Here is an 18,657-nt window from a genome sequence, read left to right on the forward strand (position 1 = left end):
ACGAAATACTGAAAAATAAAGTTTAAAAAAAAGAAAAGTGGTGAATCTGTGATTAGAATTATCCATCAGGACCAGCAGAACAAAGTGCTGATGCTTTACTCTCATAAATCATCAGTCTGAAATACTGTTGACCACATTCCTGAAACAGAAATATTCTCAGTAACAGAAAGTAGTTTCGAAGACCACTAAAAGTCCTAAAACTATCATAACTAGAGCTGAACACTGAGAGTAAAGCAGTAAAAGTATTGAGAGTGAACCCGGTATTAACCATCCACCGATAGACAAGGCCACTGGAATTGTGTGATTTTGTGGCTGCAGTGTTTTCCACAAAATTCTCCATAATTAATGTTGAGGCAGCAGAGAATCTTATGCCTTGCAATTAAATAGAGGGTTTCATTTGTTTTCAACTGCAATAAAATAAACATATGTAACAATTAGTATGTAATCTATGACCACTGTTTTACTCCAGGTATATCAAACCACATGTTTATTATTATTATTGAGAATTGCTTACTCTACCTTACTTAAATATATTTCAAGGTTGTCGACATAGGGGAATTGCCCTCATAAGGTAAGCAATTAATACTGCCTACGAGCCAATACTAGCCAACGTAACTTCAGAAATATCCCCTTTTCTTGATATCCATGACTTCTTAGAACAACGTGCATCACACAGGTTGTTACATATTCACTCACCTTATGCCAAAAACATGGATCACAACTTGTAGGTGGTGCCTTGAACTGAATCTGTATCTCCTGGATGGATGAAATTCACTCATCTGTTGCACCAAACACGGCCACATTTTTACAAACACTGAACAGATAATATAAGGCAACTCTAGCCTATTGTGCTGCACAACCCAACCTATTTCCTTTTATTATTTTTTTAATCCTCAATATTGCACACATCTATGGGTTGATTGTCCACAGGCCAGTGCTAAATAACATACGGTAAGGAGAGGCAATTTTTTCAGAAAGCTTTATTCGACAGCATGTCATAAAAGCAAAATTATACATCCTCTTACAATCATTAGACATAATCATTATAAATACTAATCAAAATAAAAAATACAATGTTAAAAAGTTATTAAATCTTGTGGCTGTCATTTACAGATTAAAAAACAGATATTCTAAAAAGATGGTTTAAAAAACTGATGTATACAAAAACATGATCAATCATCTTATTGAGTGTCTTTGAAAATCATTGGCTGGTATCTAAGGAATTTAAAGTGCGGGTGCGAATAATCCAGGCCCACCTTAAAAATTTGGCAACAGCAATCGCTAAGCAAGGTGAACAGTCAGTCTCCAGTATCCGTAGCGCCTCAATGTATCTCCGGGTGCCCATATTGAGACATATTGGTTTTAGCCACTTGCTACGAGGGCATATATAGAGGGGACATACAAACAGCATATGGGATACATTCTCGATCAAATTTTTACAATTATGGCATTTGTCATCCCGATTTACCGACCACTTATAACTGAAAGCTTTTACAGGTAAGGTTCCAGTTCTAAACTGGAAAAACAGCTTTCGGTCAAGCGGACTCTCTATAATATCCCAGTAAGCTTCACAGAGTGGGCGAGGTTTAAAATCAAGGAACCGTCCTGTTAAATTAGTGTTTATACAGGTACTATGGGTGGACATCCAAATCATTTCCCAATACATTTTTTTCAGAATTATTTTTGACGGGAAGCTTGGGACGTCTGCATCTACCCATAGATGATCAAGCTCCAACTTAGTTAATAAGCCCCTTATCTCTTTAAGCCATTGGATAGAGTGAAAACGGTCAGCCCTGATGATATCATTTAGTGCAAGGGCGTAATGCGCTAGTTCTGGAGTTGTCCAGATACGCCTCCAGTACAATAGGGGCTGTAACCGTATTATATCCTCAACTTTTTTCCTGCCAAGATCATATAAAAGCGGAATGGTAGGAGTGCTTTGGGGTACCCCAACTAAACAACGTAGGAATTTATTCTCTGCCGTTGTCAGTTGGGTTAGGTTGTTAAATCCCCAAAGTTCAGAACCATACAAAGAGGCACTTATGACCTTCATATTATAAATCTCTAGGGCAGGTGTAATTGGCTTTGTAAAGGAAGCTCTGTGCTTTGTGGCAAAGGCACCCGCTAGCTGGTGGAATTTTAAAACAGCCATGTCAATATGACTTTTCCAGCCCATATTGCTCTGGAGAGATATTCCCAAATACGTGAATGCCTCTACCTGTTCTAGTGGAGTTCCATTAAAATTAATTGTACCTTTGAAGGTTTTCCGTTGACTCAGGGACATGAACTTGGTTTTTGAGGTGTTTATCTCAAGTCCACGCAGTTGACAAAATTCTCCGAACGCGTTCACAGCCTTCTGGAGCCCACTCGGAGTCCGGGAAACTATTAACGTATCGTCCGCAAACATGAGGACAGGCACGCGAGCCCCAGCATACAGTAAGGAGAGGCAACAAATAATGATGTGAGCGTTCTTTCACAAATTTCATTCATAGATGTCAAAACAGTTCACAAGAAATGCTCCTGATGCTTGAGTCATAATCATAAACTTCCAAAGTGCCCGTGCGATAAAAAATCAGACCAGACAACATTGCATTTGATTGTATTTTGCGTTTTAAAACAGGGGAGCTCGTAAATTTGCAGTTTCAGCCTTGTAGTTACCGGGGAGGGGTGCAGGTGAGTGTGGACCACAGCAGCCAAACGGAGCGGAGGCCGCTGATGCCTTCAGTACGTGCCAGGAGGCATGCCCGGGCCATGCCCGTGTGAAGCATGGGCCAAGGGCGGGCTGTCTGCCCCCGTCAGCGGTCGAAAGAGGCTGTGCTGGGCCACGTCCCTAAATTTGGCAGTAAGACCTTTAGAATCACGGTAATAGACTGAAAATGCATCCTACAACCATATTTGTCTTACTGTGCCCCATTTTTTGTTCCTTGTTGCCCTTCATAATCATGGGAAAACGTAAGCATGTGGTTGCTGCCTCAGGCAGTAAAACTAAAACTACAAGAATGAGTGCACCTATCACGAATTACCTAAATACCGCAATGGGACTAATTAACAGTGAGATCGTTAAGGTCGAGGACTGTTTGACGCCCACAAAGATTGCACTTACTACCGAGGTTGATGATACTACATTTGATGCACCTAACTGTATTGGAGGCAGTTTCAAATAATAAACCACAACACAAGAGTATAACAGCCTTAATACATAATACTAGTGCAGCACCCTGTGTATCAACCATACCATTGGAAATATCGGTTTTAACAGAGGGTACAGATTTAATCTCATCCACAGCAACTAAAAGTATATAGTTTTTGAAGGAAAAAATTAAAGAACCTATCAAGCAATCTCAGCTAATGGCTGAGAAGCAGAGGGGGGGTCAAAAGGCTACCTCAAGTAATGACTGCTCCTATAACCTGGATTTACCTGTTAAAAATCTACACAGGAAGATTGATTCAATTGAAAAGAAATTTTTATCGGAAATTATGAAAATTAAGGATGATGTAGCCTAGATTTCTAAATTAATTGTTATTACCAGAGAAATGTGTATCTGATAGTAACCTGAGTAAAAAAACTGATAGAATAGTAACGAACAAAATCCCACGAATTATCAAAACCGACACTGTATCTGGTTCATTGGGATCCGCAGTATTGTACAAAGGAAAAAACACCTCTGAGACCACGAGCAAGGAAAACAATCACACTGGTCTGCACTCTATGTCGTTATCCCACAACGTGACAAAAACAACGAGATCCATAATCAATAACCCGGATAAAACAGAGCACAGATATCAACCTCAAAGTAATTATCAGAGACCCCTACCCTTACCACCTGAGTCTACACCCTATACCATTATTCTCAAAGATGAGCCAGAACTAAAGGATGGTGTCAATGAGGATTGGGTAGACCAGAGAAACAAGGTTTTGTATTGGTTTACTAAACACTGCAACTATATCCCAAATACCTTGTCTCAAAATATTCTTATGGCAAGAAGAATTCCCTGGGTGGGGAAATTACCAAAATCTTGTGAAAGGGACTTTGTTGTTGTCTCTTTTTGACACCCAGAGATGTTCGGAATTTTGTTTGAAGAGATATGTAACAGAGGAGGAATGTCATCTAAATATCAGAAAAATTTAATTACTGGGGTACCCTTAGGATATTTCTACAAACCAATAATAGAGCATTTTTGTGTGCCCGGAAAAGGTTAATTGATAGCAGATAGGCATAGACCTCTTGCCTTAACAGATTTTCACCCCTCAATAGGTGCAGTGATGTGGATTGACTACACCAGGGCGTTGAACAAAATCATCGCCCTATCGGCAATGAATTACTCCCAACTCGAATTTCAAAGTCTAAGAACTTTATCCTAGTAACATGGAACATAGAGGGTATTAATAAGAAATTAAATGACAATGTATGGCCGGAATTTTTAGATAACTGCCAAATTACCTGTATGGAAGAGACTTGGCACACGGAACGTTTCCACGCAGATGGTTTTGCAATAGCTGATACACAAGCGACTCCCACACAAAATGGAAGAGCAAAGGGAGGTTTGGCAGTTTTACTTTCAGTTACACGCCCAATTAATTTAAAGAAAGTTCATATCGATTCACCTTATTTTCAATTTTTGTGGTTACGGTCTATTGATTATCAGTGGTTTGTAGTAATTCACTTTATAATGATGTTTTGATAACACTAGGAATCTAGTAATACTGTCACTTGAGAGGGAGCTCGATTCATTTTTAAAACAGATCAGAAGTGCTTATTTCCTGATCTGGGCTGGAGATTTTAATAGTAGGAAATGTGGTATCCTAGAAGGGAAACACTGTGGATATGGAAATGAGTCTAGGGAAAGCTATTCTCATTTTCTGCATAACATTTGTGGTGAATCAATTAATGGGACAATGTATAAATATAATTTAGAAATAGTGGAACAGGCTACCTTGGATTGTGAATTCGAGCTACCAACCTTTGTAGGGCAGGGTCAGTGTTCAATTATCGACCATATATTGATGTCGGCACATGGCCAAGACCAAATTCGTGAAAACGGAGGTGATAAGAAGTTGCTTAAGTGATCATCATCCACTATTTTTTACAGTTCTATTAAATGATACCTCCCATGCAGGGTCGTGCTTAGCATCCTCTATATCAACCCAGGGAAAAAAATGGTGTGTCAATTAAATGGTCTGGGGTAAACCCAAATGAATTTGTGGACAGATTGATAGGTGATTGCAAACATGATATTGAAATATGTAACTAGGAGGATTCAACCAACAATCAGATCATTGGGGCTTTTTGTAACATCACCGCTGTAATCTCTAGGGGTTTAAAAATTGAGAGCAACAAGAAAGTGAAGAAAATAATCAGCTGGTTTGATTCTGAATGCACAAAGGCACACCTGTTACTAAAAAACGCTTTATAAATTAGGCCTAGAGATAGAGAACAGATAAAAAATCATAGGATGATATATAAACAGACCCTCGCAAAAAGGAAGAAGGATATTCAAGACCACGCGTGGGAAAACCTTACTCAGGCTGCCAAAACAAAGGATTCATCTCTATTTTGGAAGACGAACAAGCCACCCCTATTATAAAGATAGTTGAGCTGCTAAAATTAAGAGTTTAGTGCAGCCCCAAGAGTGGATAAGTTATTTCGGACAGGTTCTTAGTTCAGATGATGAAATTCCCGTATTAGTAGAAAATAGCAACCCCAAAAGTACAGTGGAATTAGTAGAAAGTAAAATATTGTATAACTATTGACCCTCCAAATTTTGACCCATTTACCCTGGATGAAGTCATATTAGCCCTAGAAAAAAGTGCAAATGGAAAGGCCCCTGGTGTTGATGGGGTTCCAATAGACATTTTTAAACTTGATATGGGTCTTTGGTCCCCATTGTTACAAAAAGTGTTTAATATCATTGCAGGGGGCTTGGTACCAAGAACATGGACTGAAAGTATTATTTTACTGATTTTTAAAAAGGGTAATAGGAGTGAAGCCAAATGCTATCACCCTATTTCCCTCCTCAACGCAACCTCAAAATTGATGGGTAGGCTATTGTTAGAGAGGGTGGAATTGTGGGCAGGCAAAAATAAAATTCTCACTGAATCACAGTACAGTTTCAGAAGGGAGATAGGGACAAAAGAACAATGTATACATTTGCACCTATTTATTAGTAAGTATACAATCACAAAAAATGGCCTTCTAAATCTTTGTTTTGTCTACCTTACTAGTGCTTTTGACCTAGTAAACCACGCAAAGTTGATGTAAACTTTGATTCATATGGGCACACAAAATGACATCATCATATAACTCTTACAAATATATAGCCATTTGAGTACAAGAGTTTGCTATGGGCTTGAGGGAGAATGCACCACCAGCTTCAGGGTAACACGGGGAATCAGGCAGGGATGCGTGCTTGCCCCACTTCTTTTTTCCTTGTACATAAATGGAGTTGATGAGGGTAGGCAAACGTGCTATCCTGACTTTTTTTCTATGCGGACGACTCAGTTCTTTTATCGAGAACTGCGAATGGGCTTCAGACTCCCATTGAAAAATTTGCATAATTCATGCACGATAAGGATCTAGTACTCGATTTGAAAAGACATTTACAATGGTGTGTGGGCAAGGAAAAGTAAAAACTAGAACCCACCATGTAAATAGCGTCAATATTGAAGCAACATATTCTTTGGTATACTTGGGATTAGTATTGACAACAAAGGGACACCGGGGAGCCCACATTGTAAGAAACTGGCTCTAAATATACTGCACCAAAATGAGGTACAGTGTGTATAGAGTCCAAGAATCTCCAGAGGTTTGGCAGAGGTTAAAGTTAGATAGAACCTTACTCTCTAAAGTGGTAGCTTGGTCGAGCAGTAAGGCAGTATCAGAGGACAGTGTTCAGCATTTTATGTACACACTCAGCAAATGAATTCACACACTCAAGAACTGAACTGTAGGCCAATTGTTTTGTATAAAAAATATACTGTTGTTTTATTTCTAGAACCAAGCAAGCCTGGTACAAAGTAAGCATAAAAATACTTTTCAGTAGTAAATTACTTGCATGAACACAGTTCAAAATTGCAGTGTAACTTGTACTGGTTTTAGTTACAGTTTTAAGTAATCAGTTTGCAACCCATTGCAGTTATAGTACATTCAAATGAAAGGGCATTTTAAGAAAAATGCAGTTAATTACTTTTCAGATTACTTTTGTTAACATAGGGCTGGATCCTAGATTCAGCCCCGGGACATTTCCTGAAAAGAGGTGAGTAAATGCGTTTTAGTTAGAGGTACGATTTTTAAAGAATAGTATTGCATTTCAAAAGTTGACACTTAAAAAACTTTTTCACATAGAATCACCAATGTTATCTTATGGAAGTAAATTCCCTTAGCAGGTAAGTTATGTTATCGATACTTTTTCTTACTCAGTGCTGGATACCTAGATTCAGCACTGGGACATTTCCTGCAAACAGTTGAGAAAATGTGTTTTGGGTATTCGGCTGATTTTTAAGGAATATTTGTAGTTTTCAAAAGTCAACACTTAGAAACTTTTTGGAAGAAAAATTGTCAATGTTATTCCATGAGGAAAAAGAGGTTATTGGTTTCCAGGTAGGTAATCGGTCTTTGGAGTTAGGGTCCTGGAGTTAGACTCAGGGGTCTCCCAGGGTCAGTGATGCACTGTTGTTGCACCTTCAGCGGCACTCTGGCGGCCGGCTGCAGAGTGTTGGGTCCCAATGTTATCCTATGGAGGATAGGGGGGCTCCGGTTTGTGGCTGCTGGCAAGCAAGCCACAGGGTTGTGGGAGCAAAGCTCCTAGGGTTAAGCTCAGGGCAAGTTGGGGACCAAGTTAGCACCAAAGGGGCACCCTCAGCGGCACTAGGGCGGCCGGGTGCAGGGTGTTGTTTTGAGGTCGGGTACCCGGTTGATTTAAATGGAGATTCTCCTGGACAAAGAAACACTGCAGGCTCGGGGACGAGGATCTTCCTAGAGCGATCAACACTTTGAGGGTTAGGTACCACTGGGTTGGACACACAAGGCCGTGGGGCGTCAGATGCAGGGGTGCTTCGGGACGTTAGATTTTCTTACCCGCTCAGGTCGTGGTAGGGGGGGGCCTCTGGATTGAGGCTGCAGGCGTCGTCTGGAGGATTGAGGCAGGTCAGGGGTCACCGGAACTCGGGTCAGGATCACCCAGGGGACCACCTCCTCGTGGTGTTTGTTCACTCAAACTCAGGCCAGGCTCGAAGGGTGTAGAGTGGGCTGCATTCTCGGTTTCTGGCTGGCACCAGAAGCTGCAGTTCAAACACGTCTGGTGTTCATGGGAGAAACAGCTTGGAAAGTGAATGCAGGCAGGTCTTCCTGGGTTTTTGAGGTTGCTGGCCGCTAAACACGCAGCGGTTTTGCAGGAGCAGCTTCGAGGGGAAACCAGCCTGTAGGGCTGGGGCCAAGTCAGTGGGCGTCGTCATCTTGTTAGCTCTGCACGACTTCTCGTCCTTCTTCTCCTTCTTCTTTTCTTGTGGTTGCTGGATCTGAGGAAGGAAGGTTCAGGGTGCCCCTAAATACTAAATTTAGGAGCGTTACAGGTAGGTAGAGGGCAGGGAGTAATGGGTCCCTTCCCTGAGGTGGGTACACCCCTATTCTGCCACTCCCCCATGGGAGGGGGGCAGGAGCCTGTCCTTAGTTGGCTGGGTCCCCCCACCCTCGAGATGGCATGGACTCGTGGTTCGTGCTTCACCCCGCCTCCCCCACCGTAGGGGTGGAGTTGGCAGAGGTGGGCACACCTCTCTACCTCACTTTGTTTTTCCCACAGGGTCTCCCGCCCAAAGTGGGGAGTAAAACCAGTGAGGACCAGTTGCTGAGTACAGCAAGGGGTCTGGAGAGGCTCACATAGACGGTATGCCTTTGAAGTTTCTCCTTCGTAAACCCTGCCCATCCTGGGGTAGGAGGCTGGGCACATCGTCCCAGGATGTGCATTGTTTCAGGCCCCCGAGAGCGTCAAGCTCTCGACCCAGGGGTCCAGAACATGTCTGATGGTGGCAGCCTCGACAGCCACTCAGTCAGGTCACTGGGAGTTGGTCGAGTTTCAGGGGGCATCTCTAAGATTCCCTCTGTCGTGCATTTTACATTAAATCCCACACCGGCATCAGTGTGGGTTTAATGTGCTGAGAAGTTCAACTAATCAATCAAGACATTTGTAGAGCGTGCTACTCACCCGTGAGGGTCTCAAGGCGCTAAGGGGGTGGGGGGAGCAGCTACAGGTCGAACAGCTAGGCCTTGAGGAGTCTCCTGAAGGTCAGCAGGTCTTGGGTCTGCCGTAGCTGGACGGGGAGGGTGTTACACGTCTTGGTGGCGAAATGGAAGAATGAGCTGTGGCCAGTGGTCGTTCGGCGGATGCGTGGGACGGTGGCCAGGGCGAGGTTGGCAGAGCGAAGCTGGCAGTTTGGGGTGTAGAATGATAGTTGTTCCTTAAGGTATGCTGGTCCAGCGTTGTGGAGTGCTTTGTGGGTGTGGGTGAGGAGCTTGAATTTGATCCTCGTGTTGACTGGGAGCCAGTGCAGGTTTCTCAGGTAGATGGAGATGTGGCTGTGGAGAGGGAGTCCGAGGATGAGGCGTGCGGAGGCATTTTGTATGCGTTGGAGGCTCTTCTGGAGTGTGGCCGTTGTTCCTGCGTAGAGGGCGTTTCTGTAATCCAGCCTTCTGCTGGCAAGTGCTTGGGTGACCGTCTTTCTGGTTTCAGTGGGGATCCATCTGTAGATCTTTCGGAGCATGCCGAGTGTGTTGTAGCAGGAGGAGGAGACGGCGTTAACTTGCCGGGTCATAGCGAGTGTGGAGTCCAGGATGAAGCCCAGGTTGCGTGCTTGGTTGGTGGAAGTCGGGGCAGCTCTCAGCGTGGCCGGCCACCAGGAGTCGTCCCATACAGAGGGGGTGGATCCGAGGATGAGGACCTCTGTCTTGTCCGAGTTCAGCTTCAGCCGACTAGTTCTCATCCAGTCTGCGATGGCCTTCATACCCTCGTGGAGATTGTATTTGGCCGTGGCCGGGTCCTTGGTGAGGGAGAGGATCAGCTGGGTGTTGTCAGCATAGGAGACGATGCTGAGGTGGTGTGCTCAGACGATGTTGGCGAACGGTACCATGTAAATGTTAAAAAGGGTCGGGCTGAGGGATGATCCTTGGGGTACGCCGAAGGTGATTGTGGTGGCTTCGGAACAGAAAGGGGGAGGTGGACTCTCTGGGTTCTGCCGGTGAGGAAGGAGGTGATCCAGTCAAGGGTTTTGTCTCAGATCCCTGCGTCTCTGAGGCGTGTGCATAGGGTTTGGTGGCAGACGGTGTCGAATGAGGCCGAGAGGTCGAGGAGGATGAGGGCCGTGGTTTCGCCATTCTCCAGAAGGGTTCTGATGTCGTCAGTGGCAGCGATGAGGGCGGTTTTGGTGCTGTGGTTGCTGCGGAATCCGGATTGGGAGAGGTCCAGGACGTTGTTCTCCTCCAGGAAGCGGGTCAGTTGTTTGTTGACCGTCTTTTTCAAAGACTTTCACGGGTTCGGGAGCAGGGAGGTGGGTTGGAAGTTCTTGAGGTCCTTTTGGTCTGCCTTGGGTTTCTTGAGTAGGGCGTTGATCTCAGCATTTTTACAGCTTTCCGGGAAGGTGGCGGTCTCGAAGGAGATGTTGATGATTTTTCGGGGTTGGGGTGCGATGATGGCGCTTGCCTTGTTGAAAATGTGGTGGGGGCAGGGGTTGGAGGGTGAGCCGGAGTTGATGGTGTTCATGATTTTGATGGTGTCTTCGTCATTGACATGATCCTAGGAGAGCAGGAGGTTGGTGTGTTCGGTTGGTGTTGAATCGGGGGAGTCGGCATCTGTTGTTGGCATCTGGGTGTCGAAGCTGCTGTGGATGTCTGCAATCTTGCGGTAGAAGAAGAAGGTGGCCAGGGATGTCGCTGGAGCTGGGGGAGGTGAGTTATTTTACGATGTTGAAGAGCTCTTTGCTGTTGTGACAGTTGTTGTCGATGCGTTTTTTGAAGGAGGCTCTTTTGGCGGATCGGATGAGTTGGTGGTGTTTGTGTCTGGCATTCGTGAGGGCGGTGTGGTTATCTGGTGTCAGGTCCTTGTGCCACTGCTTCTTGAGTCTTTGCAGGTGCTTGGAGTTCTGGAGGTCGGCGTTGAACCAGATGGCCCTCGTGTTGGTGCGTTTGTTGGAGGGTTTCCTGATTGGGGCAAGGGTGTTCGCGCAGTTGTCGATCCATTGTCTGAAGTTGTGGGCTGCTGTATCGGTCTCGGAGGTCTCAGGTGGCAGGTTTCGGGCGAGAGTGGAGATGAGCTGGTCTTCAGTGACTTTTTTCCAGCTGCGGTGTGGGACCCGTTGTGGTTGGTTGTGCGCGGTGTGTTTCTCGAAGGAAAAATGGATGCAGTGGTGGTCGGTCCATTGGAGTTCGGTGGTGTGGCTGAAGGTGACGTGCTCACTGGCAGAGAAGATGGGGTCGAGCGTGTGTCCGGCGGCATGGGTGGGTGTGATGATGAGCTGTTTGAGTCCGAAGTTGGCGAGGTTGTTGATCCGGGTTGTGGTGTTACTGTCACTGGCGTTTTCGAGGTGGAAGTTCAGGTCTCCGATGAGGATGTAGTCTGAGGAGGCGAGGGCGTAAGTGCTGATGAGGTGAGCGATGGATTCGCTGAATTGTGCACGGGGCCCTGGGGGTCGGTAGACGAGGGTTCCTCTGAGGGTGGTGTTGTGGTTGACATGGATCTGGAAGTGTAGGTGTTCGGCCATGCTGAGGGAGTACTCGGTGTTGGTTGAGACGCTGATGGTGTCCCTGTGGATGATGGCGAATGTAACTATAGATTGCAAAGCGGCGCTCGCCGCTGGGTGTAAGGCCCGGGCCATTCCCCTCCTATCCATTGCATCGTCAAGTGTGGCATTATAATCCCCACCCCACAGCACAGTATCACATCCCATCATCTTAATCTTGGACCACACATCATAAAAAAAGGCAGGAGAATCTATATTAAGACCATAGACTGCAGCGATCGCCAAGGACATCCCCTCCAACACCCCGCACATGATGACATACCTCCCCTCAGGGTCCCTATGCACCCCTCTCTCACGCCAGTCAAATCCCTGTCTAATCAGAATAGATACCCCTCTCGCATAATTAGAATATATGGATGAGTATACGCACCCCTATCTGCAATTACGCAGCCTCGGAGACGGTGTAACATTAAGGTGTGTCTCCTGTAGCATGCATATGTCAACGTTGTGCCTTGTTAAATAGGCGTGTACAAGCCTGGTCTTTCGACAATCGTTTGGCCCTCTAATGTTCCATATCAGCAAATTTAATGGTCTAGCATTTTTACACCCAGAACGGCCTCAGCAGTGGGGGGGTAGGCAGACCATCAGCAGAAAATACAAATCATAGAATGTGCACCTTCATCGGCCGCTATTTCTCTCACTTGCATTGAACAACCTAACAAACTCCACCCCCAACCCGCCAGTCACTCCAACCCCCCAATCAGGTTGCAGAAGAACCCACCCCAATAGCGCAAACCTTAACATTTCCTGGAAAGTGTAAAGGAAATCTCCCTTGGGGGGGAATAGTGGCACCAGCGTTCACCCCTGAGTAAAGAGGGTGGCTAGGGAATCTACAGTGAATGGTACATGCCCTCCTCGATATCCCCTGGCTAATTCACTAGCATATAAAAGAACAAGCAACATTGATGAGTATTATCATACATTGCAGCATATCGGTAAAAGGCACTTCAGATTAACCAATACAATATCATAACGGTTAGTCATTGTCGCTAAGCTGCCCAGTCGTCGATGCCTCTGCCCACAAGAGTCTTTACTTTTCCTGCCTCCAACCTGTTTAGCAAATTTGAGAGCAGATTTTGCATCTGTGAAATAGTGTGCAGTACCGTCACAGAAGACCTTCAATTTGGCAGGGTAAAGTAGAGAGCAAGGGATCTGAGCCTGTAGAAGAATCTTCTTAGCCGGTAAGAACTCAGGCCTCGCCGCCTGCACAGCCGGGGTAAAGTCCGGATAGAATGATAGGTTGTTACCTTGGTTGTTACCCCTCTCTCTCGCCATTCGCAGGATATTGCAATTTGGCCGAGATCGGTCTCGGCAGAGCGCCCACCGGAGGTTTCTGACCCAGGGCCCTGTGTGCCCTCTCCACCACAAACACAGGCGATAGGTGCGGGTCAAACAGTGAATGAAGTAGGTCTGCCACATAGGTTTCCATCTTGGCAATCGCAGTCGTCTCCGGAAATTCCTAGGATGCGTAGGTTATTCTTCCGGGATCTCGCCTCCAACTCGTCGTTCTTTGCGCGGATCACTCCCAGGAGCTTGTCCATATGCAGCAATTGCTCCTTGGTCTCTGTTTGAAATTCGAGAAATTCAGTGTGTCGGTTCTCCAAGGCGTCTAGTTGGGTTTCATGAACTGTAACTTGGGCCTTCACAGAGTCTAATTCTGTGGTCAGGGTGTCTAGCTTGGAGTCAATATTTCGCTGACTGGAGCGCATTTCTAACATGAGGGTGGGCAGATCCTCTCCCTGATTCTCTGGGTGTTCCTCCCACTGCCCAAAGATGGGTCATTCTGGTGCGTGGAGCGTTTGTCGAAAGCAAGTGTGGGTTGTTTGGCATCCGACTTGCCCATGCTGGATCAACTAGTCGCCGGCTCGTCAAGGTTAGAGGTAAATCAGAGGGCCCGCTGCAAATACGCTTCAGCGCCCTGCTGCCGCCGGTGTCTTCAACTCAGGCTGCGCAGCACGGGGTCCCCAGCACAGTCCAATCAGACCCTGGACCCGTAGCGGCATGGCATTACAATCCCCACCTCTGCACCTCCGATGGATCTTGGCACCTGCGTTCGCCAGATGAAGCGGGGGTACAGACCACCAGGCCACGCACAGTGAAAGACATAGAAGGGAGAGCCGCCCCCAAGCCGCTCCAGTGGGCAGTAGGGGCTCCACAAATGTACCTGCCCAGTGCAGGTGTCCAGCAACAGTCACAGCACAAGATCTCAGTTATGTCACCAGGAGATTGGAAGCAACCAGCAGCGTCACGCAAAGAGACTTCAGGGCCTCCCCGCCGCCCCCACAAGCAGCTGCCCTCACCAGCAGCGCGATTGGGCATCAAGGCGCATACCCATCCAATATTTCAGGGAGCGTTTTCACCATCACAGCCCCAAGTATCTGGCAGGTCGCCTGCAGCGGGATAGACCCCCGGGGCACGCAGGGCCTCCGCTGCACTGAATCCCCATCCCCCTCAGGTGCCTCAAAATGGTTCCCCCAACTCGTGACAATCGCAAATTGTCTGGCGCGAAGGGCCTGCTCCACTCCCCACATTGTGGCCCCCACCTCTCAGGTCGACCCTCTAGGCACAACGTCCAATCGTCGGGGTCAGTCAGGGCACCCCAACAGCTCCCGATCATGGATCTGCGCCCTCCGTGTGCAAGGGCTCAAAGATGGCAGTAAGGGCCTCCCCGCTCTCCCTCCAGTCTCGGCACCTGCAAGAACAACAGTAGCCCTCAACAGTAAAGGGGCCGTGCACATCAAGGATCGTACATCTCTCCGCCACCTCTCAGCACGGCATATCTCACCCAAGGCCAGGCGGGACCGCAGCCGGATTACCTCCCTCCGCCGGTAGCCTCAGGCCTGCAGCGCCGCTCAGTCCCCAAGCTCAATTTTGGCGACCGCCATCTCCGTCATCCAGCAGCGGATGGGAGCTGCCTCGGGCCCAGTAAGTGTCTCCTTCACCTCCCCGGAGAGCTGCCTCAGAATTCAACTGAGCCCACCGCTGTAATCCGCCGCAGGTCCGGGATGCAGGGATGTCGAGTTCAGGTTCCCCTAGACACCAAGTATGAGGATTATTGCAGGATTTTTCACCTAGCTGGTGGAGCTCACTCAAAGAGCGGCCATTCCACTGCTCGGCAGACCATGCCCCCTCCATTATACATTAAAGTTAATGGCATGCAGTGATAGCAGGCTACTTATCAATTAACTGCAGTGATAAACATTACAAACATAATGTGTTATGAGCTGACAGCTTTGGAAATATTCTTTCTGCAATCAGTTGTCTCTTAAGTTTGACACACCGCATCCGGGTCTCCTACCATAGTGATGCCAAAATGCGGGCAGGGACAGCTTACGGATGTAGCAGGGTAAAACACAAATAACTGACTATCCTAAAGAGATGTACTGTGGGGGCCATCTTGGAATGGTGACTAGTGGAAAAACAAATAAGTACACTAACATCAATGTGTATTGTGAAAATGATAAATAGTGTATGTAAAAAGAGTCAAAATAGGTGCCATTTATGTAGGTCTAGGAAGCACACATAAAAACAAACTGTAATCCGAATCCAGACCTGAGTGATGTCAGGGGGCCATTCAGAAAGGTTAGAGCATGTACAATAAACCAGAGATACACGTATATCAATAAAACGTATGTTGTAAAAGATCTAAATGATAGACATGAGGTAAGCACTCAAAGGTGTGACCAAGAGAGACAGTTAGAAGGCAGAAAATAAAAAGACAGAAAGTAAAGTAGATATTACAGGGCACCCTAAGTAACAACTAAACTCAATACAATCATTCAGTCCGTTTGGCATGATTGTTTCAAAGCTCTTTATCCAATATATCTTCCTCAGTGGAAGATATTTGAGATTGTCTCTGCCTTCCAGGATGTCAACAGTGTCTAATACCATAAAACACAGTTGACAGATGTTGTGATTGAATGTCATGAAGTGGGAAGCTAAAACAGATTTTGAATTCTTGGTCCTCTTGTGTTCGTTTAACAGAATTTTGATTTTTAGTTCAATCTTCCCAATGTACACCAAGACACATGGGCATTTCAATGGGTATATTACGTTTTAGTATCACAGCTAGCTGGATGTGTAACTTGATTTTCGTTCCTTTACGTGGATGGGTTATGAGGTTACCTTTCATGACAATTATTACAATAGTTACAATGCAAACACAGAACAGTTTCTTTGTACTTGAATCTTCCTTCATGAATCTTTTTAGTTTCCAATAGCTCCTTAATGTACTTATCCCACTTGTAAGCGAGCAGGGGGATCACAAAAGATACCTTTGAACTTTGGTTCCATCTGTATCATGGGCTAGTGCTTAAGAATGATTTTCTTGAATGTGAAGCTCCCCGTAGAAAATTTGGACATTCTGTTGGTTTTGTCTTGTTTGTGTGTGGGAGTGAACAGTTGTTTGCAAATTTTAATGAGTGATAGTTTTAAGGCGTTGTCCAATACCTCAGATGGATAACCTCTGTTTCTAAACCTTTTAACCATATCCAGCTTGATTATTTCCAGTTTTCAAGTTTGGAAACAATTCTTTTGACTTTTAAAAGCTGTGAAAACAATAAATGTGCTTTAAGTGAGTTTTGGTGAAAGATGCTGAAATGCAATAAACTGTTGCGATCAGTCCCTTTTCTGTATATATCTGTTTCAAGTTGTTGTTGACTTTAGATATTAATGCATCCAGGAAAGTTAGATCATTCTCACTGATGTTATGTGTGAATTCTATCCGGTCATTGATGGTATTCAGTCAGTCAAATTATCTTTATTCGACTTAATTAAAAGTCATACAAAGAAATTAAAACATTTCATACAGGGAATTGTAGAACATTGCATACACATTAAAATATCACCATTCCATCAGTTACATTAAAACATTAATACATTAAAACGAAACTAGGCCTACAAAAATAAAAAAAGATTTTTTTTTAAAAAGGGGTAACAATGGAGCTAATGAATATGCTTTTTTTATCCTAGCTGCTGCAACCAAAAAGTTCGCCATACAAAAGGTAATGCGTGGGTTAATCAATGATTGCAGATAGAGCAGGGCCGGTCTCACCTGTGTGAAGCCCGCCTCCTTCAAAACTGGTACCAGGTATTTTTTTCTCGGCTCTAAGTAAAACTCACAAAACATAACAAAATGCATAGTGTCTTGAAATGAAAAATGGTCACAGCTGCAGGGTGAAGCTAGCTCCGGTTTTTCCCATGTTTTAAAAGACCCTAAATAAAAATGTAACAAATTAAATCTAAACTTAGTTAAAAGAAACCTATGGAATGGGATTGTAACAAAACCAAGGTACGGTGCTAAGGAGAATGAGTTAACAAGTAAATAATGACCCCTAACTGATGGTTTCTCGAGCTCCCTTTCCTCACGTGATGCTCTCGCCCTCTCCATAAAATGTTTTTTGACCAGATCAATGTCTCGAGCTGTAATGTCTTGGGGGGCAGTGAAAAGTTCAGGTCTCCCCAGGTCTGAAAATGCCTTCGCCAGATAAGCCAGCCAAGGGATTTTTTTAAAATGATCTAAGGATAAGACGTCAGACATGATCTTATGGTTCAATGGTAGATCTTCATTGATCCACGTCTTTAGCCAAAAGATCAATGGAGCCATGTTCAACCCATCCGTAAGAAAATCTAAACCCACCTCCATGTGTATGGAGTAGGTTGGCGTTGACTGTGGCAGAGAGAGAAGTGTTCGTATAAATGTATTCTCAGCTCTCTGGATTGGTTCCACATTAACATAGCCCCAGAGTGGTGAACCATATGATGCGATGGCGACCGGTTTACTCTTGTAGATTTTTAATAGAGCTTCCATTGGCCTAGCACCCAACCTACCCGCAAAGCCCATGAGCGCAGCTGATGATCTAATAACCGCTAACCTCTTCACCCTCACTTGAGGAAGCCAAGTTCCTTTCTGGTCAAACAGGACCCCTAGATAGGGGAAAGTGGGGACTCTCGAAACCATGTCCCCTCTACACGTGAAGGTTTTAGATCTCCTCTTATTGCTTTCTCGTCCCACCACCATGGTGTGCGACTTACTAGCGTTTATTTTTAGGTCAAGCTGTTCCATGAATGCACCAAAAGCATTTAAGAGGCGTTGGAGGCCGACGCCCGTGCGCGCAATTAGCACGGCGTCGTCCGCGTACAGGAGTGCTGGAATCTTAACATCTCCTGCACGCGGAACATCGGCTTCCTTCTCCTCCAAATGTGCACCCAACCCGTTGATATAAATGGTGAACAGCAGGGGGGCCAAAATACATCCCTGCCTTACCCCCCTCAGTGATTTGAAGAGGGACGTACACCTACCCTCGTTAGTAACCCGCACAGCCGCAAACAGCTCTTGATGTAGAGAGGCCATAAATCTTACTAGTGCCTCGCCAATCCCCCTACTCAGCAATGTCATCCATAACTTCGCCCTATTCACCAAATCGAAGGCCGAGGAGAGGTCCATAAATGCAAGAAATAGGGACCCCTCCTTAGCCACCGTATACTTTGAGATCAACAAGTGTAGGTTAGAGCATTGTTCGATTGTACCTTTCCCTTCTCTAAACCCATACTGGATCTCAGATAAGCCCCCACAATTCTCAACATTTTCCCTCAGCCTGGCTAAGAGGACTCTGCCTAGAATCTTCACTGACGAGTCTAGGAGGGATATGGGCCTATAACACCCGGGATCATCCCGCTGACCCTTTTTAAAAATAGGGACAATAGTAGAAATGTCCCAGGAGAATGGTGTAGGGTTACTATTCACCGCGGTAAAGACATTAGACAGAACCTCTGCCCACAACTTCGGGGAGTGTAAAAAGAAATCAGCTGGCACCCCGTCAGGGCCAGGCGCCTTGTGTTTGGATGTGGCCAGAATAGCTTTCTCCACTTCT

The sequence above is a fragment of the Lissotriton helveticus genome, chromosome 11 (genome assembly GCF_964261635.1).
Source record: "Lissotriton helveticus chromosome 11, aLisHel1.1, whole genome shotgun sequence".
In the NCBI taxonomy this organism is placed as follows: domain Eukaryota; kingdom Metazoa; phylum Chordata; class Amphibia; order Caudata; family Salamandridae; genus Lissotriton; species Lissotriton helveticus.